This window comes from Orcinus orca, chromosome X (assembly GCF_937001465.1).
Source record: "Orcinus orca chromosome X, mOrcOrc1.1, whole genome shotgun sequence".
Classification (NCBI taxonomy): Eukaryota; Metazoa; Chordata; class Mammalia; order Artiodactyla; family Delphinidae; genus Orcinus; species Orcinus orca.
Genome location: NC_064580.1, coordinates 19,636,974 through 19,655,333, shown reverse-complemented (window position 1 = coordinate 19,655,333; position 18,360 = coordinate 19,636,974). Strand labels below are relative to the sequence as shown.

The 18,360-nt window shown below is 37.9% G+C and overlaps 1 long non-coding RNA gene across 1 annotated transcript in view; it reads left to right on the top strand.

Annotated features, from left to right (window-relative positions):
• Positions 1–18,360, top strand: part of LOC117197863 (uncharacterized) — a 438,027-nt gene that overhangs the window by 171,888 nt on the left and 247,779 nt on the right. Inside the window, exon 3 of the long non-coding RNA XR_004478768.2 lies at positions 440–622. This is a non-coding gene — a long non-coding RNA (uncharacterized LOC117197863). The remainder of the gene's footprint in view (positions 1–439; positions 623–18,360) is intronic.

The following is an 18,360-nucleotide window of genomic DNA, read 5'->3' as shown; positions in this document are numbered from 1 at the left end:
CTTTTTCTTTCCTCTGCCCTTTCTCCCTCTTTTATCCCTTCCTTTCTTCCCAAGTGGGGCTATAGAACAATAGGACCTATCTTTTGCCAAGGTTATAAGTTTCCCAGAAACTCTCAGAGATAAACCAAATGGAAAGACAACTGTGTTGATTATGCTGGAGGGAATATGGGAATGCCTATCCTGGCCTTGCAGGTGTCTGGTTTGAGAAAGATGGAGGCTATGGGTTTTCTTAAATTAAGGTATTGTCTTTCTTTGTGGGAAGGGTGCATAAAAAGCCAAGCTACTACTTGTATACAAGGGGAAGGGTCTCATGACCTATCCATGTCTTGACCATTTTCTTCCCAATGCCTTGCACAAAGCCTGAAACTTATCAGGTAGTACTCAGAAAAATTGGTAAAAGAAAGAAGGCTAAGACTACTCATTCTTTGTATTCCCACAGACCTACCCATCCCGTAGGCAAGAGGTCTTCCTCACCTGAAACAAGCAGAATAGGAGTGGTTGGTGGCCATGTTCAAAGTCCATCCTTGACATTTACTTCCACAATGCAAGTATTCAAGGTGTACAGCTTCCTGTGAGAACGTAAAATGGCAGCTCTCTGTGGAGGCCTACCGGGGTGCCAAAGGTAAGGAAGTAAAACAAACTGTCTTTGAAGTTTTAACAATTCTTTGAATGTCAAGTATGGTGACCTCAGACGGTACGTAGAATGTAATGAGGTCTATCACCGTGGGAGCTAATTAGATATGCCAGGCCGTGTAACTTGTATTTCATAAACCAGAAACTTTTAGTGGGCCTTTTTACTTCCTTTGGGTGTTCCTTCCTTCTTTTCCACTACAGGTTGTTGCCCAGATATCTCTGGCCATTGCTAATTATCTGTTTGCCTCAGGCAAGACAGGATCTGACTGTCAGTCCAAGAGGAGCCTTGGGCAAAATAATTCACAACTATATTTAGCGGAAATTATTCTATCAGTTATCGCTGCAATAACACTTTGCATCATCACAGTTGCCTTGGTGCTTTTAAGATTTTTCATTGCTTGCAGCTGTTTGATCCCATCCTTCCCTTTGGATGTTGAACTGTTACCCTCTGTGAGTCCCATGGGTCTGTAATTATTCTTAGCTAGCCCAGGGAATCAATACTCCAATATTTTCCAAGATTATGTAATTAAAAATGTATTAGTTTGAATTAGGGAACATCTCATCTGCCCTCAACTTTTAGAAACGTATTGAATGACTGCATAAATATTTTATCCTTATTCATTCCAAAAAGAAGTGTAGGCACCTGACAAGGTGAATGCAGTATGACAGCATAATATATTGAAAATAAGTGATGGAGATTTGAGATGGTAGACTATGGAATGTATCTTTGTCTCACATCCCTCTAGATTTCTTTCTAAAAGAATAGGGGGGAAAGTTATAGAAAAGTAATAAACCTGTAAGAGTGAAGAAAATGGGAGAGGAGGTCATGAAAAAAATGAGAGATTTCAAAAAATGACTTCATGAAGGTACGCCAATGGGACAGACTTTAAAAGGGTACTTATAAAAGTTACCTAAGAAGGAATATGAATAATCAGAATAGTATTAAGATTCCGGAGCCATACTACATGCATCCTAGATGATGATGGAGCAGTTCTTTCAAAATTATAGCCCATGTTCCTATACTGAGAAAAACATAAATCAAATGTGAAGAAAGAATAAAAACATCCAAGGATTCATAAATTTTATTTCCTATACACCTTTTCTAAAATGTGTCTCGAGGATGTACTCTGCCAAAAAAGAAAAAAAAATTTTTAAGGATAAACCAATAAGGAGGAATGTATGGGAACTGGGACACTCTGGCTCCAACTCAAGAGAGTGCTGAAGTGACATCTCAACATGACAGCAGTTTGGTAGGCATGCAGAACAGCTGATCCAGTTTGGATCTAGTAGATAGAGACTCTAGGAGGAAAGTTTCCAGGTAGTAGGATAGAGGGTGGAAGAAATTGATAGAATAGAATGTATGATTGAGCACTTGGAAAAAAAGAAGGGGATGATAAAGCTAAATCATGCAAGAAATAAGGAAAGGCCATTTGAGACTCCAGGGGGTGGGGCATGGACAGAAAACTATATAAAAAGTCATGAATGATCTAACTATGAAACAAACTAAATTGTACTACGATGTCCAGGAGTTAGAAAAATATAAGAAGACAATATCTATTTGCCCTTGAGCCATTCCTTAAGCCATGGCTTAAGGATCACAGCATTGAGCTCAGGATGGAGGAAATGCAATCTCAAAATAGAACTTGGCCTGTACTGAAGGTATTTAAGCTGTCCTAAAAATGAAAATGCTATTTATTGATTTTGAGGTTTTACAATCATCCTATTAAAAAACTGTTGAAATTTTGACATTAGTTGCAAAGAATTTAAATGTTAACAACTTGGTAATATAAAACTAAGTATGTAATTCGAATTAGCTAGGATGTGAGTGGAGGATCATGGGATACATGGAAGAAAGGGTCAGTATGTTCATATCCTCAAAGAGAAAGATCAATAGATACTGATGGACATTAGCAGAATAGGGAATTGAATATTTTGTTTAATGTTACAAATGTAATTAATTAGAAAACTAAGCTTAATAAAAAATTTGGAGGAGGAAAGAGAAAGGGAAAAATTAGTAAACTAAATCCACATCTTACATAGGTAACAAAATATAAGTATATGTATGCTATTTAGAGATTTGGAGATTACCATCATAAATTCTGTGAGCAGAACCACTTAAAATAAGGTGTTTTGTGAAAATGGTAGTGTGGTAGAGAGGTAAGGAGTAAGGAACTATTGTTACTGTACCTTTTCTGTTTCTTTGGTGTTTTACCACATACATATATATATATATGTATATATATGTGTGTATATATATATATATATATATGTGTGTGTATATATATGTGTGTGTATATATATATCCTTTTTATTTATTTTTAAATTTTATTGGAGTATAGTTGATTTACAATGTTGTGTTAGCTTCAGGCATACAGCACAGTGATTCAGTTATACATATGCATATATCCATTATTTTTCAGATTCTTTTCTCATATAGGTTATCACAGAATATTGAGTAGAGTTCCCTGTGCTATACAGTAGGTCCTTGTTGGTTATCTATTTTATATATGGTAGTGTGTGTGTGTTCATCTCAAGTTCCTGATTTATCCCTCCCCACCACATTTTCCCTTTGGTAACCGTAAGTTTGTTTTCAAAATCTGTGAGTCTGTTTCTCTTTTGTAAATAAGTTCATTTGTATTATTTTTTAAATTAGATTCCATATAGAAGTGATATCATGTGATATTTGTCTTTGTCGGACTGGCTTTGCTTAGCATGATTATCTCTAAGTCCATCCATGTTGCTGCAAATGGCATTATTTTGTTCTTTTTTATGGCATTGCTTCTAATGTTATGGCAGACTAAGTGTTCCGAGGGACTACAGAGTATTTAAATATGGGATAGAACACATAGTAGTGGACTTAAAGAAGGTAGAAGAGTATCCCAGGAAGCCTCTAACCCAAAAAGAGGTTTGAAGTATGAGCTGGGAGTATGAAATGGAGGAAAGCTGGGAAAGAGAGAGGTCCTGAGTATGGATGACTGTAGAAGCACTTTCTGTATGGATACTATGAACTTTGGTCCAGAAGCAAGGTAGGGAAACTAAAGGTAGGATTTGTACCGAACTGAAGCTTTAAAGCAGGGTAAAAGTGGATTCAGTTTGATGGTAGCCATTTGCCATTAGCAACAAAAGCAAATCCTCTTTGGGGAAAATGTTCTTAATTGAGGCAGCACACTCACACAGTGGTATCAGGTGATGACCTCACAATCAAATAGCAGCAGAGAAAAGACAAGAAAAACTGCAATGAATAAAGGTTAGGAGAAACCACCACACATTAAGACTCCACACATTAAGACTGTGTATTACTGATATGCAGATTGCAAGGCATATAATATAGAACCATTATGTTTGAAATGATTTTTTTTAAAAAAGGAAATGTTTGCCAACAATAAGAGGCCATGAGGAATAGACTGGGAAATTTTGTAAATGAAATTAGAACTTGTAGAAATAAAAAATTATAACTAATAGAATAAAAAGTGATAATATATTCATCAAGTAGAATTCTATTAAGCTATGAAAATGCATGAGCTACAGCCATATCACCAATTTGCCTTTCTTCATTCTATTATTTCGTCTGAGATTCTGACCAGGATGTGAATTTTCCAAGAGTGATGGAAAACGTGAATCCACAGATACGGAAAACACAATGAATCTCAAGCACAATAAATAAAACAGACTCATGCCCAGGCTCATTATAGAGAACCTGCAGAATTTCAAAGACGAAAGTATATTAAAAAGTATCCTCCTGAAAGTAGGAAAGATTGCCCACAAAAGCAAGACAGTTAAATTGGTAGCAGACTACTAAATAGCAAAATCAAAACCAGAAAGAGTGCTTAGAGAAAATAAATCACAACCTAGAATTGTGTACTCAGAAAACTATCTGGAAGATGAAATGAAGATATTTGAAGATCAACATAAACTGTGATACCTTTACCACCAATGACTTTTCTAAAGGAACTTCTAAAGGATGTTCTTCAGGAAGAAGCAATATTATCACAGAAGGACAACCGGAGCAAATAAGAAGGTAAAAACAAATATAAACCCAAGAATAATCAATATAAAATAATAACAATAATCATGGTATTACAGTACTGGAAGAAAAAACAGCATTTAATTTTGGATGGTTATATTCAAAGTTAACATATTCCAAGGTCTTGATGTTGTTTGTTCAGGTTATAACATGGTTTAATTTAGTTATTGTTTAGTTAAATACATATGATAAAATTTCAAGGGTGAACATAAAAGAATAGAAATATAATTAACAAAACAGTAAAGACAAAAAGCACAATGGAGAAAAAACCTCAACCCAAAATTGAAAGAGAAGAATAGAAAGAATTTTTTAAAGCATGATAAATAGAAATTTTAAAGTAAGATAATATAAATAAGTCTCAATGTACATTGAATAAATATAAATGAACTAAACTTACCAGTGAAAAACAGATTATCATATTGGGGTAAAAATAGAAAAAAAATCAGCTGGCTCTGTGATTTTCCTAATAGGCAAACCAAAAGCATGTGATGCAGAAGGTAGAAAACCAAAGTATGAGAGAGAAATAGACTAAGTAAATACTGACTAAAAGGAAAGAATTCTGGGATCATTGTACTAATTTCTGACCCTGAAGACTTTAAGACCTAAAACACTATTAGAAATAAAGGTCACTACATAAAGTTGACAAAAGTTCAGTTCACCAGGAAGATAACCTAATTCTAAACTTGCATGAACCTGATATATATGTCAAAACTGGTAAGGCAAAAAGTCGACACAGTTACACGGGGAAATTGATACATTCATCATTAAGAAACTTAGTGGAAAATTTTCACACACCTTTCTTGACAAAGTCAAGAGTTTTAAGCATCAAATATATTGAAAGGAAACTGGAAACAACCCAAATATCCCTTTAATAGTAAAATAGAGAAAAAAGTGTGATAAGATCATAAAATAGAATACAATACAGCTATGACAACTCTGAAAATAAATGAGCTATAGCTACATCAACAGTATGTACAAATCTCACAAACATAATGATGAGCAAAAGAAAACAAGCATAAAATATACTGTATGATTCCATTATATAAAGTACAAAGACTGTAGTACAAGAAGTCAGTTTTTAAATTTAATCAAGTATTTGTCAGTTTGGGGTGAACTTTCTCTTCTAGATATCAAAATTTATTTAAAGCTCTTAAAATTAAGACAACGTGGTAGTGGATTGAATTAAAATAAATTGACCAATAAATTAGAATAGATGTCCAGGAAATGTGCATGCATATACAAAACTTTGATTGTATGACAGATGTGGTCTTGTTTATCACTGGGGCATAGAAGAGGACTCTTGGGTAAATGGTACTGGAAACAATTGTTTATCCATGTAGAAAATTTAAAGCAATTGGATATATCCTTAAATTGAACAATTTACAAAAATCAATTCTAGACGCTTAGAGGACTCAAATGTGAAATGCAAAACTTTCAGAAGAAAATATAGGAGAATCTTTCTGACTTCTGTGTAGGAGAGGGGTTTTTTTGTTTTTAGTTTTTTGGGTTTTTTTGCGATACGCGGGCCTCTCTCACTGTTGTGGCCTCTCCCGTTGCGGAGCACAGGCTCTGGATGTGCAGGCTCAGCGGCCATGGCTTACGGGCCTAGATGCTCTGCGGCATGTGGGATCTTCCTGGACCAGGGCACGAACCCGTGTCCCCTGCATCGGCAGGCGGACTCTCAACCACTGTGCCACCCGGGAAGCCCAGGAGAGGGTTTTTTTAAGGCACAAAAGATCTGAGCATAAAATCAGGTATGCATAAATTTAACTGCTTTATAGTTAAGTACCATTATTCACTAAAACATACGGAGAAAGAGAGGGAAATTGAAGCCACTAACTAGGTGAAGTTATTCATAAAGCATATAACTAACAAAGGATTAGTGTCCAGGTTATGTGAAAAATACAACTGAATAAGAAAAAGACAACCCAAAAGGAAATTAGAATAAATACAGAAACCAAGCACTTCACCCAAAAAATGAAATATCTACAGCCAATGAACAGATGGAAAGATTACATTACATTTACTAATGTACATGCAAATTAAGAGTGAAATAATATAGCACTACACACCCACCAGAATGGCAAAATATTGAGAAACTTGACAGAGGATGTGTATCAATAGGAACACTGTTACGATCAACTAGTGGGAGAGTAAATTAGAGCAACTTTCGAAAACGAATTTTCTCTCTCTCTCAAAGCCGGACATTCACATATCCGATGACCAAACACTTTCATAACTAGGAATATGATTTAGAAAAACTCCTGCACATTTTCACCAGGAGACCTGCATAGGAATTTTCATAGGTATACTCTTTGTAGCAGTCCAAAACCAAAAACAATCCAAATGCCTGGAGATTGGAGATTGGAGGAATATATATAGATACACACAGGCTGTATACAATCTCAAATATTGGAATGGCCAAAAAGTTCATTCGGGTTTTTCCGTAAGATGTTATGGAAAAACGCAAACGAACTTTTTGGCCAACCCAATATATATGCATTTTTTCACATAATGGAATATTATCCAGTAATGAAAAAGGAATGAGCACAGCTACATGCAGAAACAGGAGTTAATCTTAGAAACACAATGTTAGGTAAACAAAAACATCAAGTCCCAACAGATATATACACTATGATAGAAAAAACTTTAAAACAAGAAAAACTAAGAAATGTGTTGTTTAGGCATATACAGATATGTGATAAAAACTATTGCACCCAGACAAGGGAATGATAAATTTCAGGACAGTACTTACAGGGAGGTGAGACTGGGGATAAAGCACATAGATGCAGTGTACGGGTAATGATCTGTTTCTTGAGTGTTAAATATATTATGCATTATGATTTGCGTATATGTTACATATATTCTCTTATATGAACATTGCAAAGAGAACATGGGAAGATAGAATTCCAAGAAACAATCGCAGAAAACAAAGTAACAGGAAAATAAAGAAATCGAATTTAAAATAGAGGAAGTTAGAATCTCAAATACAAGAAGTCCTGTACAGTTGCTTGGAGAAGGCCATAAATTTAGGTGTAAGCTTCTTGGTAATTGAAGCAAAGAGGGAAAAATTGATTACATGGGTCGTGAGATTCATGAAACCAAATTTATAGAGACAAACAACTATTCCTTGTATTGCATATTCTTTTTTTAAAATAAATTTATTTATTTTATTTTTTTCTTTAATTTTTTTTGACTGTGTTGGGCCTTCGTTGCTGCACGCAGGCTTTCTCTAGTTGCGGCGAGCGGGGGCTACTCTTCATTGCTGTGCACGGACTTCTCATTGCGGTGCCTTCTCTTGTTGCAGAGCATGGGCTCCAGGTACGTGAGCTTCAGTAGTTGTGGCTCATGGGCTCTAGAGCGCAGGCTCAGTAGTTGTGGCGCACAGGCTTAGTTGCTCCGCAGCATGTGGGATCTTCCAAGACCAGGGATCGAACCCGTGTCCCCTGCTTTGGCAGGCGGATTCTTAACCACTGTGCCACCAGGGAAGCCCAGCATGTTTATTCTTGATACTAGAACTAAAGATTTACTTCACTTCAAAGACTAAACTATATGAAACTATTAAAACAAATACATCCCTAAAATCCCAACTCCCAGTACATATTTCCCTAATTTTCTACATAGTCACAAACAGGCTTTAGGTAGTCTTAGACCGCAGAGCCCCAGAAGGAAGAGTGCATTGGAGCTTTGGAGAAAGCAGAGCCTGCTTCTGGCTGCACTCTCAGGTCCCTCCGTAACTCCCAGTTAATATTCTAGAAATGCTTATGCACCTGTAAGATGGCTTAGCTAGGTAACTAGTAATAGAATTGGTAGGCAACTATCCTGGGTTTGTTGACTCGCCGAGATAGCAAGAAGATGGGGGGATGTGGTTTTGTTTTATCCCTTTGTGTTTAGAAAGTATCACCAAAGACAAAATGTGACTTGGTATAATAAGAATTATTTTTCTGCAGTTGGCCATTGGAACATTTGTTTCAAAAGGAACTCATTATGAATAGTTTCCAATATCATTTCATTTTATACAATAGATAATGTGTGTATTTGATAATAATCAGTTACTGACTTTCATATTTATGAGGAATATATAAAGTATGAGATTTGAGAAAACTTCTAGGTCAACCACCCCCCAACACACACACACACTGTATATATTCTAAAGAGGAAAATCCTTTGCATGGCATAAATATACCCTTTACATTCTGACTCTGACTTATTTCTCTAACATCTCCTCATACAAGCCCCACCACGTGTTCGCTAAGATAATAATTACTTAGATAATAATACTCTCCCAGTAAAATTTCACTCCTCTATTGCTCGTGGAGTCTCTCCACCCCCTATTCTGTAATGCCCTATTATCTCCATCTAGTAATCTCCTTGTCTACTTCAAAATTCAGCTCCAGTGTTGGCTTCCTCAGCATCTTCACACCTGGGGAAATAATTGTTTTCTTATGGTCCCATAGCATCTTACACAGATCTCAGTTTTTTTCTATGTCTCTCTCCCTATGTCTTAGGTTGATTCTCTACTTTAGTCCATGAGATAATTGCCAGACATTGGCATGGCTACATGAATCCCCTCTAACAATGAATTGTTACTCTTAATTCTAATCACTTACATTTGTTTATTGCTTTACATTTTTTCAAGGTGCTTTGATTTCCGTTGTCCGTTTGATCCTCATGATATTTTTGGAAGGACGTATTACTTCTATTTTGCAAATGAAGAACCAGGGACACAGAAATGAGTTGCCTAAGACTGCATGTAGCAAGTTCACAATACCTGACAAAATTACGTATGCATTTACCCTTTGCCAGCAACTTCACTCCTAGAAATCTGTCTCAAGGCAGAAGTGGAAAAAATATGAAATGATGCATGTAAACAGCTATTAATTATAACACCATTTATAATAGCAGGAAGTTTGAAATAAGTCAGTGTTTATCAAGAGGGAACTGAATGAATAAACTATAGGACATCCACCCAAAGGAGTACTAAGCCACTGTATAAATGAAAGAGAAAGATTTCGATATCCTATGGAGTGGTCTCTCCAGGATATACTGTTAAATGCAAGGGGAAGAACAGTCTATATGATATATTTCATTCATACAGGTGTGTTATTGTTTTGTGGGGTTTTTTTGTTTTATAAATTTATTTATTTTTATTTTTGGCTGTGTTGGGTCTTTGTTCTGTGCACGGGCTTTCTCTAGTTGCAGCGAGTGGCGTGCGGGCTTCTCATTGTCGTGGCTTCTCTTGTTGCAGAGCACGGGCTCTAGAGTGCAGGCTCAGTAGTTGTGGCACACGGGCTTAGTTGCTGCGCGGCATGTGGGAATCTTCCTGGGCCAGGGATCAAACCCATGTCCCCTGCATTGGCAGGCAGATTCCCACCCACTGCACCACCAGGGAAGCCCTGTGTTACCGTTTTTGATTGTAGAATTTATTTTTATTGTAGTATAGTTGATTTACAATATTGTGTTAATTTATGCTGTATCGCAAAGTGACTCAGTTATACATATATACATTCTTTTTTATATTCATTTCTATTATGATTTATCCCAGGACATTTAATATAGTTCCCTGTGCTATTCAGTAGGACCTTTTGTCCATCCATTCTATATGTAATAGTTTACATCTACTAACCCCAAACTCCCAGTCCATCCCCCTCCTCTTTGGCAACCACAAGTCTGTTCTCTCTGTCTGTGAGTCTGTTTCTGTTTCATAGATAGGTTCATTTGTGTCATATTTTAGATTTCACATATAAGTGATATCATATGGTATTTGTCTTCATTTTTCTGACTTACTTCACTTAGTATGATAATCTCTAGTTGCATCCATGTTTCTGCAAATGGCATTATTTTGTTCTTTTTATGGCTGAGTAGTATTGCAGTGTTATTTTTATTTTTTGAGAGAAACAATGGAAAGTAAACCAACTAATAAAAATGTTTAAGTATAGGAGACAAGGAAGGGTACAGATTGGAAGGGAAAAAATATGGACTCTGTACTTCTCTGAAACTAACTTGTACTATAGTTTTGAACTGGTAAATATGTAAATTGTTTATATTATTTTAAAACAAAATTAAGCAAAAAATTAATCCTTACAAATTTAAAATATACTTAAAATGTTTTACATATCAAGCCACAGAATAAACACATAAGGAAGAATTATTTTAAGTGACTTTAAAACACAGTATTTTGATACTTTGTTCCTACTAGTATCTATTCAAAGGACAAAAAGAACCAGAAATAAATGTTAGACTGCATTCAAAAATCTTATTGTTAGAAATAATATGGGTATTGTTATTTTGAATCTATATGGGGGCCATTGTATAAATGTCCTTAGGAACCGAGATTTTGATCATAAGAAAAAAAGATAACACTATAAAATCAAAGGAGTTAAATAAATACAACCCCTATAATCTTACATGTGAATTTGAAACATCACTATGAACTAAGGATTTAGTTTTCTTGTTCTAAAAATTACAAATTTCCTACCTCAATTCTCTGAAGAGAAGCATAGAAGTAATGATTACCCCTAGCAGCTAAGTTATCATCTTTAAATATAAGGTCCTGTTAAACAAACCAGAGTTCCTTAGAGAAATGGGTGATTTCAGGTGTGAGGCAGGAAATATACAAGATGAACTTTGAGGCATTTAGTGCCAGAAATCTAAAAGGCAGTGTCTGTATGGTCCTGTTAAAGGAACACAGGGAAATCCAACCTTCAAAACTGGAATAATTTAAGTATCATAGGACTAATAAGTGCAACAGACACGTGAACATAAGACGATTAATAATAGTACTAAAATCAATCTGGCTCCTTTGGAGTTTACTAAAGAGTCAGCTTATTTTTCTGTAAATTGGTAAATAATGTGAATGAATGCAGCATTTAACCTGCCATTTGTGTTTGAACTGTATTTTAGAGTAACTGAATAGCCTGTAAGGGAACATTGTTTTTTAGAACTCCAACTAATAGATTCATAAGGGATGATAATATTAGAAAAATCACGATTGTGCAATTCCTAATAAAATGCTGTATCCAGGCAGCAGTCATCTAAGGCTGCTAAAACTGTTATGTGAAAGGTAGATGAGGAAATTTAAAATTAATGGATGAGGCTGAAAGCACCTAAACCCCCTGATCCATCTTAGCATGACTAAAAGTGGGGCAGCCGGTCTTCATGTGCCACCTGAAGGGATGCAATCGGAAGTAATACAGCACTCCTGAAATATCTTTGACCAAAAAGAAGATGGAGGAAGGGGTCAAAATTTAATCATGCCTCTACATCTAACTTAAGAGTTTGCATGAAATACAAAGGATGGAGAAACATGTTAAATGATACCAGGATGATACGATCAGCCAAATCCAGAACATAGTTAAATCTACAGGGAAAATGGCCTGTACTCTTAGGAAATTCATTTCATGAAAGTAAAAAAAGGAGTGCAGGAACTGTTATAAAACAAAAGAGGCTTAAGAGACAAAAACCAAATATAATGTGTGGACCATATTGAGATCCTCATGTGAACAAATGAACTGAAAAAGACAGGTTGGAGCCAATTATGGGAATTTGAATGTGGATCGAGTATTAGATGGCATCGTAATTACTGTTAATTTTAGTTGGGTTATAATTATACTGAGGATATGTTAAAAACATTCTTGCTAAAATGGATGAATTTTCCTGTATGTAAATTATATCTTAATAATTTTTAAAAACCTAATTTTAAAAAGTGTTGTCTATTAGGGAAACATACATCTGATGTTTCCAGCTTGCTTCACAGTATTCAAATAGAAGGGAAAATAGGGTGTATGTATGAGACAGGATTGGCAAATAGTTTCTAAATATTGAAGCTGGATCATGGTACGTGTGCATATGTTTTTAAATTGTCATAATAAAAAATAGTAGAAAAACAAGGAAAAAATAAGAAAAGAAGGCACATCTTATGAGTAGAATGCCAACCCAGCACTTCTGAGCCTGGTGCTCTTTATAGTATTGGGTCGGCCAAAAAGTTCATTCGAATTTTTCTGTAAGAGGTTACAGAAAAACCCGAACGAACTTTTTGGCCACCCCAATAACTGTCTTTAAGAACTTGAACGAACAGCAGGCAGGCTTATCAAATGTATAATACAACATCCTGACTTGCAGGACCTTACAAATGGCTTGGGAAGATAAGACTCATTCTCATGCAAGGTACCATGCCAGGAACCCAGAGATTTAGATTTAGATCTGGTTCAGATGTAAGTTCTCTGGTTATCAGCACATGCCTAGGGACCCTGGGACTACAGGATATGAAAGACTGTAGGTGGCAAGGACGTTTCCCACCCTGCTGAAATGCTGAGCAGTTTGGGTGAATAGAAAAATAGGCCCACGCTTTAGTATATAAAAGGAAACGACCAATTAGTTGCCCTAAGTCTGCATTAAACCCAATGGAGTCCCCACATTTATTGTGCTGCAAATTTGACAGAAACAAACTGGGATTCTGCCAGCAACCTTCTTCTGGGTTGCAACTCTTCCCAGAGTCTCCGGCCTACTGGCCTACTATACCAGATTTTGGATTCACCAAGCCTCCACAATCATAGAAAATAGAAAGCCTATCCTGGAGAACCTTCAAGATGGTGGAGGAGTAAGACGTGGAGATCACCTTCCTCCCCTCAAGTACATCAAAAATACATCTGCCTGTGGAACAGCTCCTACAGAACACCTACTGAACGCTGGCAGAAGACCTCAGACCTCCCAAAAGGCCAGAAACTCCCCACGTACCTGAGTAGGGCAAAAGAAAGAAGAATAAACACAGACAAAAGAATAGGGACGGGACCTGCACCAGTGGGAGGGAGCCGTGAAGGAGGAAAAGTTGCCACACACTAGGAAGCCCCTTCACTGGCGGAGATGGGGACTGGCGGGGGGGAAGCTTCGGAGGCACGGAAGAGAGCACAGCAACAGGGGTGCAGAGGGCAAAGCGGGGAGATTCCCGCCCAGAGGATCGGTGCCGACCGGCACTCACCAGCCCAAGAGGCTTGTCTGCTCACCCGCCGGGGCAGGTGGGGCTAGGAGCTGAGGCTTGGGCTTCGGTCGGATCGTAGGGAGAGGACTGGGGTTGGCGGCGTGAACACAGCCTGCAGGGGGTTAGTGCACCACGGCTAGCCGGGAGGAAGTCCGGGGAAAAGTCTGGACCTGCCGAAGAGGCAGGAGACTTTTTCTTCCCTCTTTGTTTCCTGGTGCGCGAGGAGAGGGGATTAAGAGCGCTGGTTAAAGGAGCTCCAGAGACGGGCGCGAGCCGCGGCTATCAGCATGGACCCCAGAGACGGGCATGAGACGCTAAGGCCGCTGCTGCCGCCACCAAGAAGCCTGTGTGCATGCACAGGTCACTCTCCACACCTCCCCTCCCGAAGACTGTGCAGCCCGCCACTGCCAGGGTCCCGTGATCCAGGGACAACTTCCCGGGGAGAACGCACGGTGTGCCTCAGGCTGGTCCAACGTCCCGCCGGCCTCTGCTGTCGCACGCTCGCCCGGCATCTGTACCCCTCCCTCCCCCCGGCCTGAATGAGCCAGAGCCCCCGAATCCACTGCTGCTTTAACCTCGTCCTGTCTGAGCGAAGAACAGATGCCATCAAGCGACCTGCACGAAGAGTTGGGGCCAAATCCAAAGCTGAGCCCCAGGAGCTGTGCGAACAAAGAAGAGAAAGGGAAATCCTTCCCAGCAGCCTCAGGAGCAGCGGATTAAATCTCCACAATCACCTTGATGTACCCTGCATCTGTGGAATACTTAAATAGACAACGAATCATCCCAAATTGAGGATGTGGACTTTGGGAGCAAGATATATTATTTTTTCCCCGTTTCCTCTTTTTGTGAGTGTGTATGTGTATGCTTCTGTGTGAGATTTTGTCTGTGTAACTTCGCTTTCACCATTTGTCCTAGGGTTCTGTCTGTCCGTTTTGTTTTTACTTTTTAAAAAAAATTTTTTTCTTAATAATTATTTTTTATTTTAGTAACTTTATTTTATTTTATCTTACCTTATTTTATTTTATTTTATCCTCTTTCTTTCTTTCTATTTATACTCCCTTTTATTCTGAGCTGTGTGGATGAAAGGCTCTTGGTGCTCCAGCCAGGAGTCAGTGCTGTGCCTCTGAGGTGGGAGACCAAGTTCAGGACACTGGTCCACAAGAGACCTCCCAGATCCACGTAATATCAAACGGTGAAAATCTCCCAGAGACCTCCATCTCAACAACAACATCCAGCTTCACTCAATGACCAGCAAGCTACAGTGCTGGACACCCTATGCAAAACAACTAGCAAGACAGGAACACAACCCCACTTGTTAGCAGAGAGGCTGCCTAAAAGCATACTAAGGCCACAGACACCCCAAAACACACCACCAGACGTGGACCTGCCCACCGGAAAGACAAGATCCAGCCTCATCCACCAGAACACAGGCACTAGTCCCCTCCACCAGGAAGCCTACACAACCCACTGAACCAACCTTAGCGACTAGGGACAGACACCAAAAACAATGGGAACTACGAACTCTCAGCCTGCAAAAAGGAGGCCCAAAACACAGTAAGATAAGCAGAATGAGAAGACAGAAAAACACACAGCAGTTGAAGGAGCAAGATAAAAACCCACCAGACCTAACAAATGAAGAGGAAATAGGCAGTCTACCTGAAACAGAATTCAGAATAATGATAGTAAAGATGATCCAAAATCTTGGAAATAGAATAGAGAAAATGCAAGAAACATTTAACAAGGACCTAGAAGGACTAAAGCTGAAACAAACAACAATGAGCAACACAATAAATGAAATTAAAAATACTCTAGATGGGATCAATAGCAGAATAACTGAGGGAGAAGAACAGATAAGTGACCTGGAAGATAAACTAGTGGAAATAACTACTGCAGACCAGAATAAAGAAAAAAGAATGAAAAGAACTGAGGACAGTCTCAGAGACCTCTGGGACAACATTAAATGCACCAACATTCAAATTATAGGGGTTCCAGAAGAAGAAGAGGAAAAGAAAGGGACTGAGAAAATATTTGAAGAGATTATAGTTGAAAACTTCCCTAATATGGGAAAGGAAATAGTTAATCAAGTCCAGGAAGCACAGAGTCCCAAACAGGATAAATCCAAGGAGAAATATGCCAAGACACATATTAATCAAACTTTCAAAAATTAAATACAAAGAAAACATACTAAAAGCAGCAAGGAAAAACAACAGATAACACACAAGGGAATCCCCATAAGGTTAACAACTGATCTTTCAGCAGAAACTCTGCAAGCCAGAAGGGAGTGGCAGGACATATTTAAGGCGCTGAAGGAGAAAAACCTACAACCACGATTACTCTACCCAGCAAGGATCTCATTCAGATTTGATGGAGACATTAAAACCTTTACAGACAAGCAAAAGCTGAGAGAGTTCAGCACCACCAAACCAGGTTTACAACAAATGCTAAAGGGACTTCTCTAGGCAAGAAGCACAAGAGAAGGAAAAGACCTACAATAACAAACCCAAAACAATTACAAAAATGGGAATAGGAACATACATATTGATAATTACCTTAAATGTAAATGGATCAAATACTCCCACCCAAAGACACAGACTGGCTGAATGGATACAAAAACAAGACGTATATATATGCTGTCTACAAGAGAATCACTTCAGACCTAGGGGCACATACAGACTGAAAGTGAGGGGATGGAGAAAGATATTCCATACAAATGGAAATCAAAAGAAAGCTAGAGTAGCAATTCTCATATCATAGAAAATAGACTTTAAAATAAAGACTATTACAAGAGAGAAGGACACTACATAATGATCAAGGGATCGATCCAACACGAAGATATAACAATTGTAAATATTTATGCACCCAACATAGGAGGACCTCAATGCATAAGGCAAATACTAACAGCGATAAAAGGGGAAATCGACAGTAACACATTCATAGTAGGGGACTTAAACACCCCACTTTCACCAAGGGACAGATCATCCAAAATGAAAATAAATAAGGAAACACAGCTTTAAGTGATACATTAAACAAGATGGACTTAATTGATATTTATGGGCCATTCCATCCAAAAACAAAAGAATACTCATTTTTCTCAAGTGCTCATGGAACATTCTCCAGGATCATATCTTGGGTCACAAATCAAGCCTCGGTAAATTTAAGAAAATTGAAATCGTATCAAGTATCTTTTCTGACCACAACGCTATGAGACTAGATATCAATTACAGGAAAAGATCTGTAAAAAATACAAACACATGGAGGCTAAACAATACGCTACTTAATAACCAAGTGATCACTGAATAAATCAAAGAGGAAATCAAAAAATACCTAGAAACAAATGACAGTGGAGACACACGACCCAAAACCTATGGGATGCAACAAAAGCAGTTCTAAGAGGGAAGTTTATAACAATACAATCCTACCTTAAGAAACAGGAAGTATCTCAAATAAACAACTTAACCTTGCACCTAAAGAAATTAGAGAAAGAAGAACAAAAAACCCCTAAAGTTAGCAGAAGGAAAGAAATCATAAAGATCAGATCAGAAATAAAAAGAAATGACGGAAACGATAGCAAAGATCAATAAAACTAAAAGCTGGTTCTTTGAGAAGGTAAGCAAAATTGATAAACCATTAGCCAGACTCATCAAGAAAAAAAGGGAGAAGACTCAAATCAATAGAATTAGAAATGAAAAAGGAGAAGTAACAAGTGACACTGCAGAAATACAAAGGATCATGAGAGATTACCTCAAGCAACTCTATGCCATTATGGACAACCTGAAAGAAATGGACAAATTCTTAGAAATGCACAACCTGCCAAGACTGAACCAGGAAGAAATAGAAAACGTGAACAGACCAATCACAAGCACTGAAATTGAAACTGTGATTAAAAATTTTCCAGCAAACAAAAGCCCAGGACCAGATGGCTTCACAGGCGAATTCTATCAAATTGAACTACCATGCGAACCAGCAATCCCACTACTGGGCATATACCCCGAGAAAACCATAATTGAAAAAGAGTCATGTATTAAAATGTTCATTGCAGCTCTATTTACAATAGCCAGGACATGGAAGCAACCTAAGTGTCCATCATCAGATGAATGGAGAAAGAAGATGTGGCACCTATATACAAAGGAATATTACTCAGTCATAAAAAGGAACGAAATTGAGATATTTGTAGTGAGGTGGATGGACCTAGAGTCTGTCATACAGAGTGAAGTAAGTCAGAAAGAGAAAGACAAATACCGTATGCTAACACATATATTTGGAACCTAAGGGGAAAAGAAAAAGGTCATTAAGAACCTAGGGGTAAGACAGGAATAAAGACAGAGACCTACTAGAGAATGGACTTGAGGATATGGAGAGGAGGAAGGGTAAGCTGTGACAACGTGAGAAAGTGGCATGGACATATATCCACTACCAAACGTAAGGTAGATAGCTAGTGGGAAGCAGCCGCATAGCACAGGGAGATCAGCTCAGTGGTTTGTGACCACCTAGAGGCATGGGATAGGGAGGGTGGGAAGGAGGGAGACACAAGAGTGAGGAGATTTGGGAACATATGTATAACTGATTCACTTTGTTATATAGCAGAAACTAACACACCATTGTAAAGCAATTATACTCCAATAAAGATGTTAAAAGAAAAAAAAAACAGTCACACAATCATAGTAGGGGACTTTAACAGCCCTACTTTCACCAATGGACACATCATCCAAAATGAAAATAAATAAGG